The sequence below is a fragment of the Pelobates fuscus genome, chromosome 7 (assembly GCF_036172605.1).
Source record: "Pelobates fuscus isolate aPelFus1 chromosome 7, aPelFus1.pri, whole genome shotgun sequence".
Lineage (NCBI taxonomy): Eukaryota > Metazoa > Chordata > Amphibia > Anura > Pelobatidae > Pelobates > Pelobates fuscus.
Genome location: NC_086323.1, coordinates 94,943,213 through 94,960,937, shown reverse-complemented (window position 1 = coordinate 94,960,937; position 17,725 = coordinate 94,943,213). Strand labels below are relative to the sequence as shown.

The window sequence follows — 17,725 nt, the reverse complement described above, 5'->3', positions numbered from 1 at the left end:
TATCCTAATCGCAGAACTCATGGAAGGAGACAGAGCCGCAGCTGCTGCAGCACCTCCAAGGGAGGGGGAAGAAACTGAGTTTACCAGAGAATATAGGGCCAGGATGGCTCTATTCTCACCAGCCATGGCAGCACAGAAAGCAGACCAGGTGTACAATGATGTACAGGCTCTCTTTATGCAGCGATCAGCGCAGGGAAGCGCAACAGCGGCCCCCACCCCGCCAGCGAAAGCTAAAATACCGTACCAGGTATTCAAAGCATTTAATGATACCGAGGGGGACATTGATGGCTATTTACAGAACTTTGAACTTTTGTGCCAGCTACATGCCATTAGCACTGAAGAACAAGTACGAGTGCTAGCGGGTAACCTATCCGGCCGCGCAGCAGATGCCTACCGAGCTATGCCGGCAGAGGATATCAGGGACTATCAAAAGGTAAAACAAACCTTGCTCGCACGGTATGCCCTTACACCTGAAGCATACCGAACACAGTTCCGGGAATTACCCAAATCAGAAAAAGACTCACATGCAGAATTTGCACACCGCCTACAACGGGCAGCTGACGGGTGGCTTGAGGCAGCCAAAGCCGTCACGGCCCTAGAGATCAAGCAATTGATGATGCTGGAGCAGTTCTACCGACGTTTGTCTCCACAGTTACAGATCTGGGTAAGAGAACGTAAGCCCCATACTCTGCATGAGGCCGCTCAACTAGCAGATGAGCATCAGGACTCCCGACGGGAACAGCATGTATCCAGTAGAGTGCAATCTACGCCAGCTGTTCCCCAGCTTACCCCAGTAAATCCGCCCCGACCAGGGGGGACCTACCAGTCTCAAACCCCCCGGTACAACAACCGGGCATCTGTCCGGTGCCATGCATGTAACCAGCTGGGTCACATGCAACGAGACTGTCCCCAAAACCGGGCCAGACCAGCCTGGACCCCTCAACGACCACCAACCACCCCCCGAGCCGCGGTACACTGCTATCAGGGCAGGCCCTGGGCTCAACCTTTCACCCCTACCCAAATAGCAGAACCCTTGGGCACCCTCCATGAGGTAAACCCGGTCCAGGCGGCCTCAGACAACCGCCAGGGCCACCGACAAGTGGTCCATGTGGAGGGCAAGCGGCTGGAGGGGTTAAGAGATTCTGGGGCCACCATCACTCTGGTACGGAACCATTTAGTGGCCCCGAACCATCTCACTGGGGAGTGCATTGCAGTTCGAGTGGCAGGGGGAGCTATATACAAGGTACCCACTGCTAAACTACATTTGGACTGGGGAGCGGGGGCAGGACAAATTGAAGTGGGGATGATGCAGGACCTACCTGCCGATGTGATTTTGGGGAACGATTTGGGGGAGCTAACTTCCGCGTTTGTTACCCGGCCTCCTCCACAGGAAGCTTACCCGGTCGTCACCCGCCAACAGGCTCGCACCACGGCACCCCACCTTGACTCTGAGGCTCAGGTAAGCACAAACCCCCCTGATCACACTGTATTACCCTGGGCTGCCCCATTAGAATTTGGTAGCGAGGTCGCCCTGGACCCGTCCCTACAGGTTTACAAGGACAGAATAGATAAAGACCAGACTGGCAGAGAGGGGGAGAGATATGCTTGGGATAAGGGGTTATTATACCGGTATGCAGAAAAGGTAGTAGCCGGGTCGATTCCTGTACCCATTAAACAGTTAATTGTGCCTCGAAAGTATCGACAAGAGTTAATGCGAATCGCCCACGACATTCCCCTGTCTGGACACCTAGGGATCAGCCGAACCAAACATCGGCTGCTACAGAACTTCTTCTGGCCAGGGATATCACAGGATATTAAGCAATACTGTAATACTTGCGATACCTGTCAGAGAGTGGGAAAGCGGGGGGACCGATACAAGGCCAAACTACACACCCTGCCCATTATTGAAGAACCCTTTAGCCGAGTAGCGGTAGACATTATCGGACCACTGAAACAAAAAAGCCCGTCTGGTAAGAAATACATATTGACCGTGGTAGATTATGCCACTAGATACCCCGAAGCAGTAGCCCTAACGAATGTACACGCAGAGACCATAGTAGACGCCCTCATGCGTATCTTTACCCGTATGGGGATCCCCCGGGAGATCATTTCAGATCAGGGTACCCAATTCACGGCCGAGGTCACGCAACAGCTTTGGAAAGTATGCGGGGTCCGACCTATCCTTAATTCCCCATACCACCCCCAGTCCAATGGCCTCTGCGAACGGTTTAATGGGACCTTAAAACAAATGATCCGCACGTTCGTAGCCACTCAGAAGAACTGGGAGCGGTTCTTACCCCATCTCCTGTTCGCCTACCGAGAGGTGCCCCAAGAGTCCACTGGGTTCTCTCCCTTCGAACTGTTGTTCGGAAGGAGGGTAAGGGGACCCCTAGACCTAATAAGGGAACACTGGGAGGGGGGGACGACCATTGACGGCACCCCTATCGTATCCTATGTGTTGGAGTTTCGGAACCGCCTGGAGGAATTGACCCGAGCTGTGCGCAACAACCTCCAGGCGGCCCAGACACGCCAGCGCCACTGGTATGATAAGGGAGCTAGGGACCGCAGCTTTCAGGTCGGCCAGAAAGTACTAGTCTTACGCCCCGTCCCTACTGACAAGCTGCAGGCTTCCTGGCGGGGCCCATTCAAGGTGGTAGAGCAGGTCTGCGATACCACCTATATAATCGGCCCCTGCGCCGGGACCGGGGACCGACGCATGTTCCATGTGAACATGCTGAAGCCCTACCACGAGCGCACAGAGGAAGTATCCGCCATCTGCGCCTCGGCTGCAGAGGACACAGATAACCTACCCCTCCCTGACATGCTGGCCCGAGAAACGCTACAAGAGGATCTCGCAGCCGTACAGCTAGGAGACCGCTTGAATCCCCAGGAAAAAGCTCAGGCCCAAAGTTTAATTAGGGAAAAAGGAGCCACTTTTTCCAACCTCCCGGGATATACCCCGTTAGCTACCCATCGGGTAGAAACCCTAGATCCGGTCCCACTCCGTCAACCGCCCTACCGCATTCCCGAAGCAGTGAGGGGGAACATGTACAAGGAACTGAAGGAAATGTTGCAGTTAGGGGTAATTGAGCATTCAGATAGCCCCTGGGCATCCCCCGTAGTACTCGTGCCAAAGCGGGATGGAACTACCCGCTTCTGTGTAGATTACCGGAGGCTCAATGATAAAACCATATCCGATGCCTATCCCATGCCCCGGATAGACGAGCTATTAGACAAAATGGCTAGGGGGAAATACTTAACCACCATTGACCTTTGTAAAGGATATTGGCAAATTCCTCTAGCCGAGGACGCCATTCCCAAGTCGGCCTTCGTCACCCCATTTGGCCTGTACCAATTCCGGGTCATGCCATTTGGGATGAAGAACGCCCCGGCCACCTTCCAGAGGATGGTGGACCGACTATTGGACGGGTTTCAGGAATACGCTTGCGCCTATCTAGACGACATAGCCATCTTTAGCTACTCCTGGGCCGATCATCTAGACCATATCGGAGCAGTACTAGACCGCATCCGGGAAGCCGGACTGACCCTCAAGCCCAGTAAATGCCATATAGGGATGGCCGAGGTCCAATACCTCGGACACCGAGTAGGCAGCGGCCACCAAAAACCCGAACCAGCCAAAATAGAGGCCGTAGCTAAATGGCCAACTCCCCGCACTAAAACCCAGGTACTAGCCTTTTTGGGGACGGCAGGATATTACCGAAAGTTTGTACCTAACTACAGCGCCCTAGCCAAGCCCCTTACCGACTTAACCCGCAAAAACCTTCCCAAATTAGTAGTATGGGCCCCAGAGTGTGAACAGGCCTTCCAACTCCTAAAAAATGCCCTTGTTAATGCCCCTGTGTTGGCTGCTCCCGATCCGACTAAACGCTTTCTCGTCCATACAGACGCTTCAATGTTCGGATTGGGAGCAGTACTGAGCCAGATCGGAGCCGATGGCGGTGAACACCCCGTAGCTTACCTCAGCCGAAAACTTTTACCCAGAGAAGTAAGCTACGCCGCCATCGAAAAGGAATGCCTTGCCGTGGTGTGGGCCCTCAAGAAACTACAGCCCTATTTGTATGGACAAACATTTTCCCTGCTCACAGATCACAACCCGTTGGTCTGGCTGAACCGGGTGTCAGGAGACAATGCCAGACTGCTGCGCTGGAGCTTAGCGCTTCAGCCATTTGATTTCAATATCCAATATCGCCCGGGGAAGCTCAATGGAAATGCTGACGGGTTATCTCGACAAACAGAACTGGACAAGTGATCTGTGGGTACTCCTCCAGACATCCCCAAGCCGATCCGTTGGGATCAGACTGTGTATGCTGGCTTGGTTCTGGGGGAGCATTGTGGCAGAAGCAGCCACCAGAGACTCTTAGTTATAATGCCGTTGTACTTAGCTCTATATGTCTATGTATATAATGTATGTTGTCCAGCAGGTTAATGTAATCGGTCCCCGAGCCAGATATACTTACCCGGTTCGGGAACCGATTAAAAGTACCGAAATGCCAGACCACCCTGCTGTGGTCGTGTGTCTCCTGTTCAGAGAGACACAATGTTGCACGTATTGTTAACTGGGTCCGTGGGTGGCCGCCGTTCGCCTAATCTCCACGTGGCGGCGGCCATCTTAACTGCCGAACAGCGGTGTTTGGTCGTCGAGCGTCTGGAACTAAAATCGGACGCTCGACTACCCAGACACCGCTCAGACCTCCAGGATCACCAAACCGTATGATCCAAACTACCGAACGGCCCGCCGTTCGGTAGTTTGCATTCCCCAGTCTAGGGGATCCATCCGAACCAAAGATTGGGGTCGGATGGCTGAGCCGTTCGGCACTTTTTATTCAGTGAAGTAGACCGACTACAGGGCCAGGATCTATGGAGCTGTTTTCGGCTACTGTGTCCCTGCAGTCGGTCAAATCTTAAAATCTCTGTAACTCCCGAACCCCTGGTCTGATCTGGGTGAAATTTGAGTATGTTTCTCACCCAGAGCAGACCTACCAGGGGACCCCTCATTTATCCTCGTACCCCCCGTATTTAGGGGACATTCAGAAACTGGGGAAAACTCGGTTCCCTCTAATTAATTTACCTGCTAATCTAAGGGGAGGAGAGGGAGGGGAGGGGATTGTGAGGTGATTGGTTGTTTTGAGTTACCGCCCTTGCATGGGAAAAAGCCATAAAAGAAATTGTGTGAATAAAGCTGACAGTTGACCTCCAAGCTATGTGTCGTCTAGTTCTTGGAGGGAAGGGATTATAACCACGCTACCCGTTTGATACCTGTATTGGATTGCTGTTCCTGTCTACCAGCGGAGCTACCTTGGATCGTACCTCTACTCCGCTACAATATATAATTATATATATATATTAATATCACAATACACGTAGACGGATATTGATTAAATATATACATATTTATAATTATATATATATTTTATAATAAAAAAATATGTAAATACGTAAAAAAATAAAATAAAAATAAAATAAAAAAATAAAAAATAAATAATTAAAAAAATATATATGTGTGTAATTTCGTTCTAACTGTATTTTGATATTAATATATATATATATAGATATCAAAATACACGTAGAACGAAATAATATATATATATATATATATATGTATATACCTAAGTATATACGTATACATCACTATATGTATACCTGTATATAAATAAAAATAATTGTAAAAAAAATTACATACATATATATATATATATATATATATATATATATATATATATATATACATATACACACGTGTATATATAATAATTTTACATATATATTTATGTAATCATTTTACATAATTAGGTCCTTTTATTAATGACAATTTGCGGGACCTGCCTAACAACCCAGGCCGAAAGTATAGGGAATTTAATTTGCTAGCACTATATTTAACCCTATAACTTTGCAAGACACTATAAAACCTGTACATGGGGGGTACTGTTTTACTCTGGAGACATCGCTGAACACAAACATTTGTGTTTCAAAACCGTAAAATGTATTACAACAATGATATCGTCAGGGAAAGTGATTTTTTTTTTGCATTTTTCGCACACAAACGGCACTTACACTGACGATATTTTTGCTGTAATACTTTTTACTGTTTTGAAACACAAATATTTGTGTTCAGCAAAGTCTCCTGAGTATAACAGTACCCCCATGTACAGGTTTTATGGTGTTTTCAAAAGTTACAGAGTTAAATATAAGGCTTGCGTTTCAGTTTTTTCACAATGAAATTCGCCAGATTGGTTACGTTGGCTTTGAGACCGTATAGTAGCCCAGAAATAAGAATTACCTCCATAATGGCATACCATTTGCAAAAGTAGACTACCCAAGGTATTGCAAATGGGGTATGTTCAGTCTTTTTAAGTAGCCACTTAGTCACAAACACTGGCCAAAATTGGCTTTCAAATTAGTTTTTTGCATTTTTCACACACAAACAAATATTAACGTTAAATTTGGCTAGTGTTTGTGACCTAGTGGCTACTAAAAAAGACTGGACATACCCCATTTGCAATACCTTGGGTTGTCTACTTTTGCAAATGGTATGCCATCATGGGGGTAATTCTCATTCCTGGGCTACCATACAGTCTCAAAGGCAACGTATCCAAACTGGCAAATTTCAATGTGAAAAAAATGAAAAGTGTAACATGCTATATTTGACCCTGTAACTTCCCAAAACACCATAAAACTTGTACATAGGGGGTACTGTTTTACACGTGAGACATCGCTGAATACAAATATGTGTATTGTATTGCAGTAAAAGCAAGCAGTATTATGACATTCACAGTTAGAATGTCACATAGAACTAAGACAATTTTAAAAAATCGTATTTTCTCTCATTTTTTTGTATTGTATTCATATTATGTTATGTTTCATACCTAAATATTTGATGTTAAATGAAAGCCCTGTTTCCCCTGAATAAAATGATATATAATAAGTGTGGGTGCATTTAATATGAAAGAGGTAAATTATTGTTGAACAGACATATAGTCAAAATCTGTGGTTTGTATAAAAAAATTTTTGTTCACAACTTGTACATTTGGCTGCTGTCTTAAGGGGTTAATGTTATTTTTCTTTGCTGCTGAGGTAAATAAAGAAAGAGTGCAGCATAATAGGAGCCTCCGTGTCTTAATAAAATCAGAGCTCTCAGACTGAGATTGCATAGTGTGGGAAAAACCTTCAGTTCAGCCTAGGCAGAGCCCTCAATGGGCCAACATGAATTAATTTTTTTTTTTTTTTTGGTGTTGCGTGTTTTTTCTTTTGTATTTTTTGTGATTCATTTTCTTTTAATAGTAGCATTATGAGTTTTTATTTTGCATGTTTTTGGACTGAAGAAAGAAGATATTTAATGATAAGTATATATATATTTTATTTTACATGTGTTAGAATATTGCCCCTCCCCCCTCAATTTTATTATGTTGAGGAGGTAGATAGTTTAGAAAAAAAAATGGAGTGTTAATACGGGTCTGGAGACCACTAGCCACAACATTTGGACAACATTTTTTTGGGGTGGACAATGGCACGTACATGCCCAGCATGTTTCATTAGACCAGCCACCCATGGGTGGAGTATATTTATCTCACACACCTGCCTGATAAGCACAGACCATCAGCCACATTCCATGGGTGGAGTCTGGGGGACATTAGATCCTCCTTCCCATGCATCAGCACTGTGTGGTCCACCTCACTCATTCTAATTATAGCTCCCACTTGCTGACACTGTGTCCCCCTCACATTTTTTTTTTTTTTTTTTATATTCTTTATTTTTGTTGTGCAAAAAAGTTTACAAACAGGTCTGCAGTGCCACGATAGCAGTAACAGGCAAATCAAGGCATTCAGTATCACGACATAGGATTGAACTGCACAATGTTTAAATAAGTAAACAGGGTAATGCAAGTCATGCCAGAAGATGAACAGGTATGAGTAGTAAAAAAAAAAAAGTTATGTAAACTGGCATTTTTGGTATTTAAAATAGGATAATAATATAATAAGATAATAATAGTATGCTTCACAGGTATAACCAGCTTCTGATTTACTTATATGTTAGCATGGGATTGTAGATGAACAGTGAAACGTTCAGGCAATTTGCAATTCGCTTTTCAAATGGGAAGCGTGTTAGGTAAGTATAATTATTAATGTTAGGCCACAACATGTGTAGCTGCTGGTCAAGGTTACACCTTGTATAGGTAAACAGGGCAAAAAACAAAAACAACATGCTATTATGCCACAGAGTAGGAACTAAAATACACAAAACATAGGAAACAAACACCACTGGGTAAGGCAATGTTTAAGAGAGTAGGGACAGCCTGTGTCGTCACAACTGCCAATTGTGGTATTTAAACATCTAGTGCAGCTCATATAATGCCACTGGGGGCCAACTATAAGAAAATATGCTATACAGGTGAAAACAAAACATCTGCACACTGAAAAATATATGGCTAACATGTATGAGGCAAATAAGCTCCTCTGACAATTCCCAATGAGGGTGATAAGACTAGGACAGGAGGCCATTTGCTTAATGTAGCTTTACATCTCTCGTATTTACACTCTTTTAATTTCCTGAAGGAGTTATCTAAAGCAAATTCAGCAAGTGTGTACCTCACCTATAGTGAAATATTTCTAATAATGTATTTTATGTATCTTTCTCACAGGAGCTTATAGTGGTACATACCCCAACAATTTGTTATGCTTATCGATTCATGGTATTAAACATAAAGTAAGGGTAGATAAGTAGAGTATCTGTTACATATGAAACATGTAAGGGCTAAAAAGTATCACTCTCAGTAATATTGGTCAAAGTAAATCATAAGTGTTCATCTGAAAAGTATAAGATTAAAGTAAAGCAAAGTATGTCCCCCAGTCATTTACGACCTGACTCTCTACTCTGCAGGTCTGGAGTCCATGTGAATGGTAAGGGTGGTCGGTAGTTGTGGATGGTCCGGAATCAGGTAGGGTGCGCCAATCTCGGAGGCCCAGAGATTTAGCCGATGCCTCTACAGGGCCACTTCATGCAGTCTCTGTGAACTGAGCCTCCATGGATCGAGTCCCATATAGCGGTGCTCCACCGGCCCAGGGCTCCAGCATATTCCAGTGCACTCTGGTCCGCTGCCCGGGCGTAGTCGCCGCATCCGCCGCCTGCGACCTGTCGTGCATGTCGAGTCTTTGTTCTCCCGGGATGCAGACCGTGCCTTGGGACTTGTCTCTGGTTGGACCGAGGCTTAGGTAAGTTTAGGCTGCCGCCGGGGCGGCGTTTCTGCGGTCGCCGAGCTCTCTGCTTCCTCCTCTTCTGCCTCCCAGAGTTTGGCGCTGAGGTAAAGCGGTGAACTGTGGGTTTTGAAGGTTCGAGCAGAGTGGAGGTAGGAGCCCTCGGTGGTTGTCGCTGGGTTTGTGTGGGTGAGGTGGAGATGCGTGATCGGCTTTCTATGCGAGACCAAAACCCCTCACATTTTTTAATTTAGTTAAAGCCCTACTGTGTGGGCACTGGGGTGGACTCCATGCTTTATTTTTTTTATAGCCCTATTGTGTTCTTTAAATTGAAGCCCCCACCCAATGCCCGTGGCATTGGAGAGATATAGAACCTCCTTTGTACTACTCATGGGGTGTTTTCTAACTATTTTAACCAGCCGGGAAATAGTTAACTCTATATCACAAAACAAACAAAATGGTACACCCATTGGCTCTTTTGTTTGTTTTGTGGTACTGTCATAAAACAGCATGGAATTTGAATTGTAAAGAAATTTGACGATTGCCCCAAATTCTTCCATAGTTACAAATGTTAATAATGAAAATAAATACATTCAAACTGAAAAAAAAGATTCTTTATGGGTAATCTATGCCGATCCAAAATCTCAAGAAACAAGTATACTGCTGGTGCTCTTTGCTTATCAGGCAGTAGTGAGATAAATATATAACCAAGGCATGAAGCTTGGGTGCAGATCGTGTGAATCAAGGTTAGAGTACATTTGCACTTCAAGGCAGCCCGGATTCACTCAGAGCTGGGGTCATGTAGCAAGTTCATGTGGCATTCAGTCAAACAGGAGTCACAAATAGCACAAACAGTCACAAATGGCTTCTGGCTTGGCATCTGTACTGGCAAAGGTACATTACCCAGGCATTCTGCCAATATATTAGCATATTTTTTATAGAATATAAAACCAAACAAAAAACTCACAGAAAAGTTGAAAATCTCCTCTGCACATAGCCTTTATTACGCAACTCGAATAAAAAAGGAAAGATAATTAAGTACACAGTGGTTACTTAATGTGACTGATAGATTTACTGCTGGCTTCTGGTGCTGGTTCCATGGGTCCACGGGTCCAAATTCCATCTTCACTACAATTCCAAAAAAGAACCGCACTTTGTCATCAGTAAGCTTCAAATCATTTCCACAAGGTGTATCCTTAACACGCATAAAATGCAGTACGGAACGGAAAATACTCACAGACCTCATAAGTAACATGTCATCTAGATGAAATTCTGAATAAGCTAACAAAAAGCTTTAGATCCAAGTATATGAGAGAGGGGGCGGGGAGAGAGAGGCAATGGAGGCTAAGAATTACCCTACATGGATTCTGAACGCGTTTCACATTTATCATAGACTAGTACTTATGATACTAGTAATCAAGCGTACTGTATTTTAAAAAAAATATAGAAATTAGTTATTTAAAGGACAGTAAAATCTACATTACAAAGTGTAAAGACACCACATAAACTTCCGTAATTTTGAAAAAGGAGAACACATGAAAGTAAACAATCAAATGACAAGATATTAGAAGAAACATTTCAAAGTGTCAATATAAATTAGCATCTAAACAACTATAAAAAGCCATACATAACTGAAATGTTTATACTGCATTTCTATAGTACGTACATCACGGACATATTTATTGGAAACGATTAATGTTAATGGAATCGCAAATATTTTTTATTTATCAGATTCTCTAAAATTCTATTTTATCGGCCCCTACAATGTCTGTATACAATGTATGCACAGACTATGCAGCAAGGCAAATCACAGTTTAGTCCCACCTTCCCCATCTTCTTCTTTGTTTCAGCATAGTCTTCACTATGCAAAGAAAAAAAACAACAACAACAAATACAACAAATTGCCGGGATTCTATTCTGTCTCTGAGCATTTCTGTAGATATAACATTTATCGGAATACGTTATTTTTGTGTTCTGTGGGTATTGTTAGGAATTTGATTCATAAAAGTACAATCAGGTTCCTTACAAATACCAATGAGGTAAAACATTTTATTAACATAATTTTGGCATACTTATTTTATTCTATGTCATCTCCAATATTTTAACCCCTTTTTAATATCTCTGCAGAAGTTTAATTAAAAAAAAAATATATATAGATATATATAAATATTTACATAATTTAAATATTTTAGGTGTATTTGAAACTCTATTTTATACGCAAATTGCAATTGTCTGTGTTAGCTATGCATTATCTGTTTTATCAAATATTATGCTGTTTTGTTTTTGTTTGTTTTTTTTAAATCCAAGGAACATGCTGTCAAGGAATTTAAAAAAACTAAGCAGTTAATCGTAGTTTAATTGAAAGCTAAATTGCTAAATTCAGTTAAAAAGTGCAGCATTTGGGAAATTTCGCCAACTCAGTTATAGCCATAGCTTGTTTCTTTTAACCTAAATATTATCATTTGGTTCTCAATACGCCACAAGTCTGTGTTAGGTGAATAAAACGTCAAATTAAAACAAAGCAACATATAAAATATGTTGTACATTTACACTCTGTTTATTGATAGCCATATTATAAACAACCAAAAGAAAACAGAGTTTGTACTCCATTGGTTTTATTCCACAAAATGGCTGATAGTAGCAAGATGGCTGACAGCATATCAATAGCATGTTTCACATGTTATCACACCTAAATAGGAGATGAGGATTGTTGTTCTTCTTTAGATTGTGTCTGGGGCACTCCTCTTGTCATGGCTATGGGTTTAAAAGTGTCCCCATGGCATTGATTGATACAATAAAGAGTTAGTGAAATTTGTTGTGATTTTTTACATTTAATAGGTGATCTTTTAATCTACTTTGAAAGTCAGGGAGAGATGAAGCTTGACAGTGCTGATGGGAGGGAGTTACGAAGATAAGAGACAGCAAGAGAGAGAGAGAGATTTCAGATAGCAGAGGGCAGTGCAAGTTCAGAGCTGCGGAGAAGGGAACTTTTGAAGAGACCGTGCATTCAAATAAAGGTGGTGAGTACTTTGAAATAAGCGTAGGCATGCAAAGCACATTTCATTAGGGTGTGCATTGAGAAATTTAAAAAATAAAATAAAACAGGATAATGTATTGGAGCCTCAACCATATAGGTCATGTCTAGTAATAAAACAAGCTTAGTATAGCTCAATTATTTATTTAGGTAATGTCATCTTAACATTTACAATAAAGTATTGCACAAAGATAAAAAAATTTCATCTTAAATGCCCGGTTGCACATAAGTACAGGTAGAGACTTAAATGATTGGCATTTGTGTCAAGAACTGTGTCAAGAGATAGCACTGAAATGTTGTGAATAAAGACCAAAGTTTAAACTGACACAGTTGTTGTGCATAATATTTTTTTTTTTAAAGTATGTTTTATATATTTTAGTATTTATCTAACTATTACTAAACTGTATTTTGTGAAATGTTTTAGCGTCAATCAAGACAGAATCAGTAGATGAGATCCAAGATGCGCTGTGAGAGAATTAAGACAGCCAGGTCTGTCTTAGTCTGTCTGAGTCTAAGGGAAGCTCAATCGAGCTTTAAGTTCTAACTGCAAACAGAAAAATAGTAAAAACTTCTGTAACACTATTAGGGATGCAAAACTTTGTTTTTTTTTTATATACAATATAGCAGAAACTCTTAGTTTTTTTCAGTGTTAATTTGACTGTCTCATGTCCTGATGCCTTTTGTAACTTCAAATTGTCACCTCTTCTTGATACAAAATAGTATGTACAATTCTATATGTCATTTCTAGTGACCCAATTATCATTTGCCGTCGGTGTCTCTCACTTAAAGGAACAATATAGCGTTAGGAATGCAAACCTGTATCCTAATGCTGTAGTGTACCTGTATCTAGCTCAACATAAATCCCCCTCCGTTTATCATAAAAAAAAATCTATGTTTTGCTCACATTTTTCCAGTGTCGATGCACCAGTGTCGATGCTTTCCCGGCACCGTTCACCTCCCTGCCATCATGGTCCACTGCCTCCTCCGTGATGGTCCAATCCAATGCTCCTCATTGAGGAGCATCAGGTCCGTCTTTAAAATTGCTTGAACCATGGTCAAGCATTTTCTTAGGCAGCTTGAACCCTGCCCTACCCCCAGTCTCTGGCATGCAATCACACCATCCACCCCAAAGCGTGGCAGAACAAAAGTAGATTTATTTTGGGCCCCCCTATAGCAAGTGGGGCCAAAAGGTAGATCCCCATTTGTCATGCAACTCTAATAATGCTTTGTCAGCTAGTGCTCTACCATTTCCCCATGCTTCCAAGGTTGTATTTCGCACTGAGCAGTGTTTGTGTGTTTGAAGGTGTAGGGGTGTGTTTGTATGTGGTGTTGGCGTTTGAATGCAAGCATGCATTTATGTGTCGTGTTTGTGTTTGCATGCAGGGGTGTTTTATATTTAATTCTGTTATTTAACACAGAGATGTGTTTGTATGTAGTGTTGACATTTCAATGCAGGATTGTGTTGGTATGTAGTGTTGAAGTTTGAATACAGGGGTGTATATATGTGTGCTGTGGGCTGTTGAATGCTAATATGCGCATATACACATACAGTGATGGAAAAAAATATTTGATCCCCTGCAGAAATTGAACATTTGTCCTATAATTTTAATGGTAGGTGTATTTTAACAGTAAGACGGAAGAACAAAAACAAAATCCAGAAAAACGCATGTCAAAAAAGTTATAAATTGATTTGCATGTCAATGAGTGAAATAAGTATTTGATCACCTATTAATCAGCAAGATTTCTGGCTCCCAGGTGACCCTTTCGACTTAGTACTTGGTGGCCAAACCCTTGTTGACAATAATAGAGGTCAGATGTTTCTTGTAGTTGGCCTACAGGTTTGCACACATCTCAGAAGGGATTTTGTCCCACTCCTCTTTGCAGATCCTCTCCAAGTCATTAAGGTTTAAGGCTGACATTTGGCAACTTGCACCTTCAGCTTCCTCCACAGATTTTCTATGTGATTAAGGTCTGGAGACTGGCTAGGCCACTCCAGGACCTAACTGTGGTTCTTTTTGAGCCACTCCTTTGTTGCCTTGGCTATGTGTTTTGGGTTATTGGCATAATGGACAATAACCCAATGTCAATGCCCTGGCTGAAGGAAGGAGGTTCTTACCCAAGATATGACGGCACATGGCCCCGTCCATCATCCCTTTGATGCAGTGCAGTTGTCCTGTCCCCTAAGCAAAAAACACCCCCAAAGCATAATGTTTCCACCTCCATGTTTGACGGTGGGGATGGGGTCATAGGCAGCATTCCTGCTCCAAACAGGGTGAGTTGATTTGATGCCAAAGAGCTTGATTTTGGGCTCATCTGACCACAACACTTTCACCTATGTCTCTTCTGAATCATTCAGATGTTCATTGGCAAACTTCAGACAGGCCTGTACAGGTGCCTTCGTGAGCAGGGGGACCTTGCGGGCGCTGCAGGATTTCAGTCCTTCACGGCGTAGTGTGTTACCAGTTGTTTTCTTGGTGACTATGGTCCCAGCTGCCTTGAGATCTTTAACAAAATCCTCCTGTGTAATTCTGGGCTGATTCCTCACTCCACGAGGTGAGATCTTGCATGTAGCACCAGACCGAGGGACACTGACAGTTATTTTGTGTTTCTTCCATTTGCAAATAATCGCACCAACTGTTGTCACCTTCTCACCAAGCTGTTTGGCGATGGTCTTGTAGCGCATTCCAGCCTTGTGTAGGTCTACAATCTTGTCCCTGGCATCCTTGGATAGCTCCTTGGTCTTGGTCATGGTGAAGAGTTAGGAATCTGATTGATTGATTGATTGATTGTGTGCTTCTGGCTCCCAGGTGTCTTTTATACATGTAACAAACTGAGATTAGGAGCACTCCCTATAAGAGAGTGCTCCTAATCTCAGCTCATTACCTGTATAAAGGACACCTGGGAGCCAGAAATCTTGCTGATTGATAGGGGATCAAATACTTATTTTACTCATTGACGTGCAAATCAATTTATAACTTTTTTGACATGTGTTTTTCTGGATCCTTTTTTTTTGTTTTGTTATTCTGTCTCTCACTGTTAAAATACACCTACCATTAAAATCACCTACCATTAAGATCATTTCTTTGTCAGTGGACAAACGTTCAAAATCAGCAGGCGACCAATTACTTTTTTCCCCTCACTGTACACTGCAACACACACTGTAATACACATACACACATACACTGAAACACATGCAGATACACAGACACATATGAACACAGTGACACACATACAGATACAGACACACAGGTACACAGAATGACACACAGAAACACAGATACACAACCTGATACACATGCAGATATATGTATATTTGCAGCCACTCTAGTGTTAGCATACCTTTTGTGTCCATGACGGTGGTTTGCATGGGGTCCTGGTGATGCTGGCTGGGGCTGATGGGAGTGAGGATCTATAGAAGCTCACTCCTGCCTCTCCTTCCCATTCTACCTGCGTGCGCCACCACCTCCTCCCTCCCGCGCAGGCTTTCTTATGTAGCTGGGAGGAAGTGATTGACTGTCACTTCCTCCCAGCTGGCCGATACTACAGGGGCCTGGTCTTGCTCTTAAAGGACCGTGGTGGCTGACCGGGACCCTGTTCAGCAATATCCAATAATTGGCCCTAAATGCATGGAGTAAGTGCTGTAGATGGGGTAAGGGACTTTACTGTGGGGGTAAGGGGCTGTACTGTGGGCAGTATGGAACTGCACTGTGGGGGGGGGGGTAAGAGGCTGTACTGTCGGATGTATGGTACTGCACAGTGGGTGGGTAAGGGGCTGCACTTTTGTGGGGTAAGGGGCTGCACTTCGCTGGTTAAGGGGATGGATTGTGGAAAAAAAAACTATTTTTCTTAATTAGAGCGAATGTGGCTACTAAGGCAGCATTCTGCAAAAAATGTATTAGTGTCCGGAGTATCCCTTCAAGGATGGAGGCAATTGTAAGGGCTTTCATTTCACATCAAATATTTATATATGCAACACAATTTAATATGAATAAAGTCTATAAAAGTATGAGAAATTAAGAAATGTTATTTTCCAAGTTCTGCATGTATTTTAACTTTAAATATTATAATACTGTAGATTTTGCTGCAATTAAATACACATATTGGTACACTGTGAAGTCCAAAAAGTACAACAGTGCCTATTATGTACAGGTTTTATAGGGTTTTGAAAAGTTACAGGGTCATATATGGGGCTTGCCCATTTCAATTTTACAACATTAAAATGTGCCAGTGCCTATGGTGCCTTTGAGACTGTATGGCAGCCCACAAAGGAAATGTACCCCCATTGTGGCATACCATCTGCAAAAGTAGACAACCCACGGTATTCAAAATGAGGCACGTCCAGTCCATTTTCATAGTCGCTTAGTCACAAACCCTAACCAACCTTGGTGTTCATATTTGTTTTTTGCATTTTTCACACACTACACTTTCACTTTCACTGGCGATATACTCATATTATATTATTATGTTTTGCGGCTTTTATACACTCATATTTTTATCAATCATTTTCATCATGTTTTCATCAATGTCTCACAAAAACATCAGTAGCCACATCCCCCAATGTAAAGGATTTGTAATGTTACAGAGTTATTTCCGTTTTTACCCAATGAAATTTGTTTGATTGGTTTGTTGGGTCTACGTTGCCTTTGAGCCCGTATGGAAACCCAGAAATGAAAATTACCGCCATCATATCATACCATTTGCAAAAGTGCTGGTATCATGGTCATTATACGTTTTACTGCTCTAAAACAATCATATTTGTGTTCAACGGTGACTCACAAGTACCCCACATGAACAGGTTTTATGGGTTTTTGGAAAGTTACAGGGTCAATTATAGGGCTTTCCCAATTCAGTTTTCACAATTTAAAATTTGCCAGATTGGTTTGCTAGGCCTTTGTTGCCTTTGAGACCTTTTGACAGCCCAGAAATTAAAATTACCCACATCATAGCATACCATCTGCAAATGTACACAACCCAGGATATTTAAAATTGACTATGCTCAGTCTTGATTAGTAGCCACTTAGTCACAAACCCTGGCCAAAGTTAGTGTTCTTTTTTATTTTTTCAATTTTTCTCACAAAAAAAATACTTTTACTGGTGATTTCATCACCATTATACATTTTCCTACTCAAAAAAATCATATTTGACAATATAAGTGTTCAAGCTAGTTAAAATTATAACAATGTGTAAACTCTAAAAATATATATGTCTGTGATTACCGAACGTGTTTATATTTAAAAATGTGCGCACATCACACTAAGAAGGTCAACCATGCAACTGTCCGGCTAGTAAAAGCTAGTGTAGCTATATCGGTGATAGTGTATCATGCATTAAGCATTTTGTTAACGTTGACACACTTATGAACCACCTTGACTCTCCCACTACCTAACCGCTAGACCGAACACCCATTCGCTACTTACACAAAGTTTTTCTGGTTATAATTTCCTATTACTAACAATTTTCAGGGCTGCTATATAAATATATA

The 17,725-nt window shown here is 42.3% G+C and overlaps 1 protein-coding gene across 2 annotated transcripts in view; it reads left to right on the top strand.

The window, feature by feature from the left end:
* The first annotated feature begins 12,147 nt into the window (after nt 1–12,147).
* Nucleotides 12,148–17,725, top strand: part of LOC134568007 (solute carrier family 26 member 6-like) — a 67,214-nt gene continuing 61,636 nt past the window's right edge. For both annotated transcript variants that reach the window (XM_063426224.1, XM_063426223.1), the window contains exon 1: nt 12,148–12,229. The gene's annotated coding sequence lies outside the window, so the exon portion shown is untranslated. The remainder of the gene's footprint in view (nt 12,230–17,725) is intronic.